Below are 10192 nucleotides of genomic sequence, written 5' to 3'. Positions count from 1 at the left end.
TGAAGATCTCTTCTGCCATCTCAGGGAACCAGATACACACATACCACACACATATAGTTCACACACATACCAGCATGCAAATAAACTCATGCACATAAAATTTAAAAATATGTACCAGCATTATCACAAACTGTACATACAGCATTTTTCTTGCATCAAACCCCGAACACAACAGCAGAAAATGTATACTATTAAAAAAAACTTTTATGAATTTTTAATACCCTACTTCCAAATGTGAGCACTTCTTTTCTAGTTTATCTAGAAAGAACAGAAGGGCCATTTTAGTTCCCTCAAGCCTTGTTAATTGTTTTATTTTTTTGAATTTGGATATGGGTGCTTATTCATAAGATATGCCAGTTGGCATGTAGACATGCCTCCCTGTGTAACAGTCATGTAAGTGTGCCTTACAAAAGTGCATCTTGATAAACTCCGTCTCACACTGTTTCCATAAAAATGTAAAGTGTATTTATAATTTCCTATGCCACATTCCAGTTCTTCAAATAAGTGAGAGATCAACATGCCTGGGGTTGCACAGCTGGCAAATTGCTGAGCCGGGATTCCATGGCTGACAGCTGGCATTCATCAGTGCTCACATTCCTCCCTACCCTGCACACTATGCCTTCCAACCCGATCTCTGCACCTCTGATGTCTTGTTCAGCTGTGAGCAGCGGAAGAGTAAGAAAGGCAGATGAGCTGGACTTTAGCCAACATTTGCTGTGCACTGATCTTTAATGCCCAAGCACTTTTCTTACCTTGCTTATTCCTCAAAGAAATTCAGAAGGGTTGACAGTATGCTCCTCTAGTTTGCACATGAGGAAACTGAGGCAGAGAGAAGTTCAGGTTCTCACACTAAGAAAATCAACTCTGAGCTCCAAAGCTCCTGCTCTTTCCATTATTGTGTACAGTTTCATAAAATCAAAGAGCAATGCGTGAGGAAAGGGAGATAGACCTCAAGCTGATTCCATTTCATTTACTTCACACTTTTGTTCATTGCTTATTTTTAAACTCACTTGTAAATGGATAAAGAGAGCACTTAGTACCCACGCCACCAAACATCCCTTGCTGATGGCTAACCTTACACAGACCCGTGTCGTGCAGGTAGTGGAGGAAGAGGGAGAAAGTGTCGCAAACACTGAAGCACAGATTCCAGTATTTTGGGCTCCTGGGAATGTTTACTTCATTTCGTTTCCTACAGAACGGCCATTGTTGGTATCAGTGCTATGTGCGAAAAGCACTCACAGCCCTCAAAATAATCCAATACACTTCTTTTTTGTCTCTTATACAAGTCATCAATACATTTACTCACTCTCCTAGTCACATCCCTGCTGCAGTGATAACACATTCTGACCAACTTGGGGGAAGGAAGGGCTTATTTGTCTTATTCTTTCAGGTCACAGTCCATCCTTGAAAGGATGTCGGAGCAGGAACTCAAGCAAGAACTTTATACAGAAACCATGGAGGGAGGAGGAAAGTTTCTTGCTGGTTCTCTCACTCTTAGCTAGGATACAGTCCAGGACTACTCGACCAAGGGATGGTGATGCTCACAATGGGCTGGGTCCCTCTGTAGTCACTCACAGACATGCTGCCATCATTCCATCAGGATAGAGATCTACCCTCAGTAGAGACCCTTTTGTTTAGGCGATTCTTGGCTGTGTCAAGTTGGCAGTTAATGCTACATTGAAACCCTCTAAATGAACAAAACCAAGTATTTCCTAGTGATTTTCATTATGGTTTTATCGGGGGGGGGGGACTAGAGTACAATTTGTTGTGATGGTGCAAAGGAGTGTTTAATAATTTATATTTATTTATTTTATTGAGGTAAAATATCAAAGACAAAACGTTTAACATTTCAGTCTTTTCAGGGTATGTGTCAGTGTTACTAAGTGCATTCACATTATTCCAACACCATGCCTATCCATCTCTAGAAGTCTATTCTTTATCTATTAAAGAATAAAGTTCGGTCCTCTTACGCCAGCTATTTGCCAGAGGTGAGTCTAGGCCCAATCGTGGCTGCCTCTCCCCTACAAACTCTCCCTCACCCCACCCCCCGAACTCCCTGGGTTGGCTCCTGATCCTGCTGCTCCTGTGTCCTGTCCCCATCGAGAGCACCCTTGGAGCCCTGATACATCCATCCCCACCGCGAGCCTGCACCCCCCTACCCTGTGCCCTACCCTGCCCACTGTCCTGCTGCTCTGGTTGAGCACTGGGACAGAGGGTGAAGCCAACAGTCCACCCTACTTTGGAGACTCCTCAGAGCAACTCTGAATAAAGGAGACCTGCCTAGCCACGCAGGACCACCCATACTTCCCACCTGCTTGGTCTCTGACCCCACCTCCAGTCCTCTGCTGGAGTCCTGGGCCCCTCCCAGAGATCCATCTATCTCTGCGGGTCCATCTTGAGTTCCTGCCCACAAGATCCTTGACCCCAAAATCAGGGCCTCTGGTAAAGAAAGAGGCCTCAGCTGGACAGTCCCAGTTTCCAGTGAGATCCGACTATCCTGCAAAATCTTTCCAAGTTTCAGCTCAGACGCAGAAGATAAACTAGAAGAAATAGATTCATCGACCAAAAAAAATCAAAAATCCAACAAATCCTTAACACAAAACATCCAGGAAATGTGGGACACCATGAAAAGGCCAAACCTAAGAATAATAGGTATAGAGGCGAGGAAGCCCAGCTCAAAAGTGCCGAAAACATATTCAACAAAATCATCGAGGAAAACTTTCCAAATCTGAAGAAGGACATGCCCATGAAAGTACAAGAGGCATACCAAACCCCAAATAGGCTGGACAAAAGAAAAAAGACCCCTCGATATATAATAATCAAGACACCTAGCATACAGAATAAAGAAAGAATATTAAGAGCAGCGAAGGAAAAAGGACAGGTAACATATAAAGGCAGACCTATCAAAATTACACTTGACTTCTCCATGGAAACCCTCAAGGCCAGAAGGTCCTGGATAGATGTTCTACAAGTATTAAGAGAACACAGAAGCCAGCCTAGGCTACTGTATCCAGCAAAACTCTCAATCACTATAGATGGAGAAAACAAGAAATTTAATGACAAAACCAGATTTTCCCAATACGTATCTACAAGTCCAGCCCTACAGAAAGTATTGGAAGGAAAATTCCAACCCAAGGAAGGTAACTACGGCCACAAAAATGTAAAAACATGGAAAATGTAAAAAAATGGAAAAACAAAAGACCCAGGATAGCCAAAACAACCCTATACAATAAAAGAACTTCAGGAGGCATCACCATTCCTGACTTTAAGCTCTACTACAGAGCTATAGTTCTGAAAACATCCTGGTATTGGCACAAAAATAGACAGGTAGACCAATGGAATCCAATTGAAAATACTGATATTAACCCACACACCTATGAACACCTGATTTTCGACAAAACAGCTAAAAGTATACAATGGGGCAAAGACAGCATCTTCAACAAATGGTGCTGGCACAATTGGATGAGGGTGTGTAGAAGAATGCAGATAGACCCATGTCTGTCGCCATGCACAAAACTAAAGTCCAAATGGATCAAAGACCTCAACATCAATCCAGCCACATTGAACCTCTTAGAAGAGAAAGTAGGGGTACCCTTGAACAAATTGGTATAGGAGACCGCTTCTTGAACATAACTCCAGGGGCACAGACACTGAGAGAAACAATTAATAAATGGGACCTCTTCAAACTTAGAAGCTTCTGTAAGGCAAAGGACACAGTCGACAAGACAAAATGGCAGCCCACAGACTGGGAAAAGATTTTCACCAATCCTATATCCGACAAAGGGCTGATTTCCAAAATATACAAAGAACTCAAGAAACTAGTCAACAAAACACCAAATGCCCAATTAAAAAATGGGGTACAGAACTGAAGAAAGAATTCTCAATAGAGGAAAGAAATCAAAAAGGCTGAAAGACATTTAAGAAAATGCTCCACATCCTTAGCTATCAGGGAAATGCAAATCAAAACAACTTTGAGATACCATCTTACTCCTGCCAGAATGGCTAAAATTAGAAACACCAATGATGACTCATGTTGGAGAGGATATGGAGAAAGGGGAACACTCCTCCACTGCTGGTGGGAGTGCAAACTCATACAACCATTTTGGAGATCAGTATGGCGGTTCCTCAGGAAAATGGGAATTAGTTTACCACAGGACCCAGCAATCCCCCCTCTTAGGCATATACCCAAAGGATTCACATCCATTCAACAAAGACATCTGCTCAACTATGTTTATAGCAGCACTATTTGTAATAGCAAGAACCTGGAAGCAACCTAGATGCCCCTCAATTGAAGAATGGTTAATGAAGATGTGGCACACTACACAATGGAATACTACTCTGCAGAAAAAATAATGGTATCTTGAAATTCACAGGCAAGTGGATGGCACTTGAAGAAACCATCCTGAATGAGGTAACCCAGTCACAAAAGGAGGAACACAGCATGTACTCACTCATATATGGATTTTAGACCTAGATCAAAGGATCACCAGCCTATAATTCACACCACCAGAGGAACTAGGATACAAGGTGTATTCTAAGAGATTCATATAAAGTCCCTCACAGAACCGGGAGGCACAAGTCCCCCAGAGCTCAGGGGAAGTGGGGGGGGGCAGCAAATGGAGAGAGAAGTAGGAGAAAACGAGGGGGAGGAAAGGAAAACATGTACGACCAGGAAGATTGTGCCTGGTTAGGAATAGAAGATAGGAAAGAGAGAGACAGAGATAGAGAGAGAGAACATAAAAGAGCGAGCCAATATTGGTTTGAAGATAAAATTGAACACAAAGAAAGGTCTAGAGAACTACAAGACTGCTGCCAAATAACAGTTTGAGTTCCCGTGGAAAGGCTACCATAAATGCCCTTCCCGGAGAGTAAGATCAACAACTAACTTATCCATGGAGCCCTCAACTAATGCCTGTTGAAAACAGGAGCAAACACCCATACATAAACACTGAGTCAAAGTAGAACCCAGATGCTGATGAAGAGGACAAGACCAGGGGGCAGAAAGACATAGAGACAGCTTACCTGAACAAGGAGGAGCTAACGGGCCACCAGACTGATAGCTGGGAAGCCAGCGTGGGACAGACTCAGGCCCCCCTGAATATGGGTCTCAGCCAGAAGGACTGAGCAGTCTAAGGGTCCTTAGACAGTGCAGCCAGGATGTATCCCTGGTGCACAAAAGGACTTTGTGAACATATCCCCCATGGAGGGATAACTGCCTTAATCTAGAGACAGGAGAGAAGCCCTAGTCCCTACTTCACATGACCTGTCAGATCTACATGACCCCAACTAGATGACATTCCCCTACATATGGAATTGGGGTGGGGGGATGGGGAGGAGATGGTGGTTAGATTGCATGTGAGAAGGCAGAGAGGGTAAAATGGAGGGAAGGAGGGAGGGAGGGAGGGAGGGAGGGACGGAGGGAGGGGGAACTGGGATCGACATGTAAAATAATAAATTAAATTAAAAAAAATGCTTTGACTCCAAAATTTAAGTTCAAGGACAAATTACTGGGGGAAAAGGATTTCTATTTTTCTTTCCACAGAAAATGAAAATATGTGGATTCCTTCCAAATTAATGTGGTTTGATTAAGCCAGACTGCCTGAAACAGAGTACCAGGTGATCCTACATTCAAAACAGCTGGACAAAGCAGCCTTAAAGACTACAGCCAGGATTTCTGAATCTTCTTCAAATCCCCCATGACAGCACCCCTTACCAGCAGGAAGTAGTTTGGAAAGAACAACGCCCAAATTCCCAAATATTGTCTATAAATGTTTGCTTTCATTTAAATGGACTTGGTTATATAAAATAAATAAATAGAAAAAAAACAAAATAAAATGAAAAGGCATGCAAAAAAAAAAAAAGAATAAAGTTCTTCCTTCCTCCCCTTAGCCTCTGACAAGCATTTTTCTTTTTCCTGTTTCTTTATGTGTGACTTTCCTTGGAACTTTATGGAAGTAGTCTTACATGGTTTGTCCTTTTGTGTCTAGTTTGTTGAAGGAGTATAACCTCTTCAAAGCTCATTTATATTACAATATGTGATAGAACTTTGCTGTCTTTTAGGGGTGACTAATATCCCATTGTATGTATATACCACATTTATTTTTAACCCAAATCCATCCATAGCTGATTAAATTGTTTCCCCTTTTATGGCTGTTGTGAATAATCATACTCTAAACATTGGGGTCAGTACTCATGCTAGTATTTTTATGGACAGGAATTTGCCAATGCAAACACCATTTTAAAACTAACACAGGTGGTCCTGGCTTCCACCCTGGCACCCAAGGCTATGAAGAGAATACTGCTCTGAGATTGTGCATTTCTTATAGAGAAAGGTCCTCATAGGAATAACTTTGGTTAACATTACTCCAGGATTTTCACACCACTATTGCCATGGTCCTGGCCAAAGGAGGTCATTAAGGAACTCCCCTGAAACCTCCCATCTAAGGTCATGGTGATCTGTATCAGGTTCCAAATAAAGTTACCTTCAAATGCAGGCAGGTTATGCCTGGTATTGTGAAGTCTCTGATCATCCAATGAGAGTAGGAGAGCCTTGCATCAATTGGGAACTGCACCAGAGTCACCACACTAAGAATCTGAGGTTTTCTAGAATTTCGAGCTGATGAGATGTCTTAAAAACAACTAGAACTGAGTGACCTCCAAGAATGAACACCCCCTTTAATTACATGCACTGGCTGGTAAACTTCTCAAAAGAATTGGTATAATTAACAGTTACAACACCAAGCAAAATACCACTGCAGTCAGTACTCACAAGCATGTGCTATTTTTAAAGCACTCTAAAGACTTTACTGCATGGTAATACTTGGAGATATCTGCTGGAGACTGTCTCTGAGTGTCTTAAATTCAGCAAGTTCAGGATTTGCTTATCACAAACCCTCCCATTAGAGGCTCTGCTGAAATTGGTCACAAACTCCAGGCACAAAACAGGCCTCTTTTAGCAACAGAGTGCCTTTATTAGATAATGGAGTTGCTGCCTGTGAAAGAGAGAAGGCTGAGTTAGGGTTCTTTCCATCTTTGCAGGAACCCAGTTCTATCAGCAACATCTCACAGGCTGCCTTTTATCCTGGGAGAGTAAATGGGCCTTAACTGAAAAAAGTTACTTTGAAAAGGAGTTAAACACAGACACACATGCACAGAGAGACACAAAGAGAGAGACACAGATAAACACACATATACACACAGAGACAGAGAGAAAGAAAGACAGATACAAACATACAGAGAGAGACAGTCACACACATACAGAGAGACAGATACACACATACATACACAGAGACAAATACACATACATACTGAGAGACAGACAGATACATACACATAGTGAGAGACAGAGACAGAAAGACAGGCACATACATACAGAGAGAGCCAGATACACACACACACACACACCCCAAGATAGACAGACTCATACACACAGAGAGACAGACAAAAAGACAGACAGACACACACACACACACACACACACACAGAGTCAGAAAGACACATACATACAAACGCAGAGAGAAACAGATAGACAGACACATACACATACACTGCCCTTTATATAAGGGCATCTGCTCCTCTACAAGCTCCTTTCCATCTATGTGTGTGCATGTGCATGTGTGTGTGTGCCTGTGTACACATGTATGATTAAAAATCAAAGTATCATGATGTATATTCATTTTAAACCACTTTTTAAAATCTATAATATAACCAATAGCCCCCTGTCTTATTTAGGGTTTCTATAGCTGTGAAGAGAAAATATAACCACGGCAACTCTTGCAAAGGAAAATCCTTGAACTGGGGTGGCTGACATTTTCAGAGATTTGGTCCATTATCATCAGTGGTGTGACATGGTCTTATGCAGGCAGACATGGTGCTGGAGATGGAGCTGAAATTGCTACATCTTGACTTGCAGGCAACAGGGAGTGGACTGTCTCACTAGGTGTGGCGTGAGACCTCAAAGCCTGCCTCCACAGCACTACATTTCCTCCAACAAGGCCACACCTATTTCAACAAAGCCACACTTCCCAATAGTGCCATTTCCTATGAGCTTATGGAGGCTGTTTTCTTTCAAACCACCAGACCTCCTATATCAATACATTTGTTATCCATATCTGTTCCCTCTTTTCAGTTTGAAAAATAAATCCAAGTATTTTCCTAATTTCTGTTTAAAGTAAAAAAAATAAAATAAGCAAAGCCATCTCTTTCAGAGGTGTCTTAGAAGACATGACCCAGACTCCTCTTCCAGAAATGTTACCAAATACTTTATGGTAGATATTGATATTTCCTTTAATTTTTCTATTATTTTTCCAGCCTTGTTGAGGTATACACCACAAAAAGTGACTACAGCTCTTACATATGTAGAGGGTGTACAACTTGATGTTTTGACTTGCATATTGAGAAATGCATAAAGCTCATTAGCACATGCATCTCCCCAACAGTTATGTTTTGAAACATTTGAAAACATTTCATTGTGGTTTAGTAACATAAATGTGGACTGCCATGTGGAAATCCCTTAGTTGCTACTGAGGAAGCTGAACTCCTAACCCTGCATCTCAATGAGGATTTGTGTCCTGGGCTCAGGATGAGGGGCCAAGGATCTAGAAAATATTAGACAATTCCACCCACTTTGTGAGTGAGCACTACTGAGAAAAAGAAGTAAACACAGAAAACACACAGACTTCTTGGGAAAAATCTTCTTGGGAAAAATCCATGTGCTGTCGCATGCCCTTTTCCTGTAGGATTTCTTTAGAAATGTCTGTCAATACAGACTTTCATCTTGCTGCATCTCAGTGATTTGAAGGCAGGGTTTTCACATCTTAATGGTTCCGAAATTGGGATGTGTCTCATGATTGATTGCTGTAGACCTGACAGGAGTTGTGACACAACAAAATAAACTTGTGACTATGGTAACATTTTGCAGGAGAATGAGCAGAGAAGAAAGGCTTTGAATAAGTTAGATTTGTTTTTTTAGCTCTGGGGTGCATTAGATTCACACTAAGTATGTCTTGGAACAGATTCCTGGAACTTTCCTTAAGAAGAAAATACATAGAGTAAGAAAGTGGTGTAAGAGCAGTAGAGAAGCACCATAAAGGGGGAAAGTAAACAGTGGGTGCTGGAGTAATTGAGGCTTTAACACCATTAAAGCTGTAGAAAATGATAATCCAAGGAGATATGAGATATTACCTGGCAGGAGAGAGATTGTGATCATGAAATTATCTCTCTTGGAGTGAGGCTTATCCATTGCTCTCCAGATGTGCCAACCTTGTTATTTCTCCAACTGTGAGAAACTCAACTACATATTTTGTGGTAGTGGAAACCAATGGTCACACTCTTTGCTATGCACACAGAGAAAAGGAGAGGAGGAGGGTATGGAGAGAATGAATGAGAGCAAATAGAATAGAGCTGAGAGGAAAGTACAAGGCTGTAAGCAAGAGAAATAATGGGGAAAAAAACACAGTAAAATAGGTTGGCAATATGAAATCAAAACATGACAATTAAATATCTATGCAGGAGTAAGAATTTTTTAAAAGTCAATAAGAAATGAGAGTAAAGTAAAAATACATATCAGTCAAAAATCTCTTCTTTGCTTAGAGCACCAAGAACTATCCCTCTTCTCACCAGATGTAAGTCTCAGGCAGACTCAGTCAACTACAATTTGAGCTGAATTCTTAGAATACTTCACAGATGTTGCCATAGCTGAAGAGGAGATGGATCTTGATATTGAATTGTTATTTATCAGCCTCCAAAGAAAAGAAAGGATCTTCTAGGGAGCATGGCTATTTCAATTAGTCACTATTGTTATTCATCATCTATTCCCCTATCAAACCCCTAGCCTTTGTATTGTTATTGGCAACCAAAACAACTTCCTTAAACAAGAAGACTTACCTACCTGAGTCCATGCCAAAGTACATCTCTCTATAGTATTCTATGCCACTCAATCCAAGTACATGACAATCACCTTAGGCACTAAAATAAATGTGTGCACTCATCAGATGCTTTCTTTGCTGTTGATGGGACTGGGATACTAGTATTAGTAAAGGCCCCCAGGTAATGGCTAAAGTCATATGTTTAAGGTCTAATGTCAAGTCCCCACCCTCACTCTGTGATGTCTGGAAGCATGGGCTTTAGGAGCTAATTAAGTCACAAGGGACAAGTCATTATGAATAGCTTTATCAGGTATTAGAGGGAAGAC

At 41.4% G+C, this 10192-nt stretch overlaps 1 non-coding gene across 1 annotated transcript; it reads left to right on the top strand.

Moving 5' to 3' along the window:
• Window positions 1-9176: 9176 nt before the first annotated feature.
• Window positions 9177-9337, top strand: LOC127234767 (U1 spliceosomal RNA). Its single transcript, XR_007835595.1, has one exon. It is a non-coding gene; the product is annotated as a U1 spliceosomal RNA (small nuclear RNA).
• The last annotated feature ends 855 nt before the right edge of the window (window positions 9338-10192 follow it).

The sequence above is a fragment of the Phodopus roborovskii genome, unplaced genomic scaffold (assembly GCF_943737965.1).
Source record: "Phodopus roborovskii unplaced genomic scaffold, PHOROB, whole genome shotgun sequence".
Lineage (NCBI taxonomy): Eukaryota > Metazoa > Chordata > Mammalia > Rodentia > Cricetidae > Phodopus > Phodopus roborovskii.
This window is presented reverse-complemented; position numbering and strand designations above follow the sequence as displayed.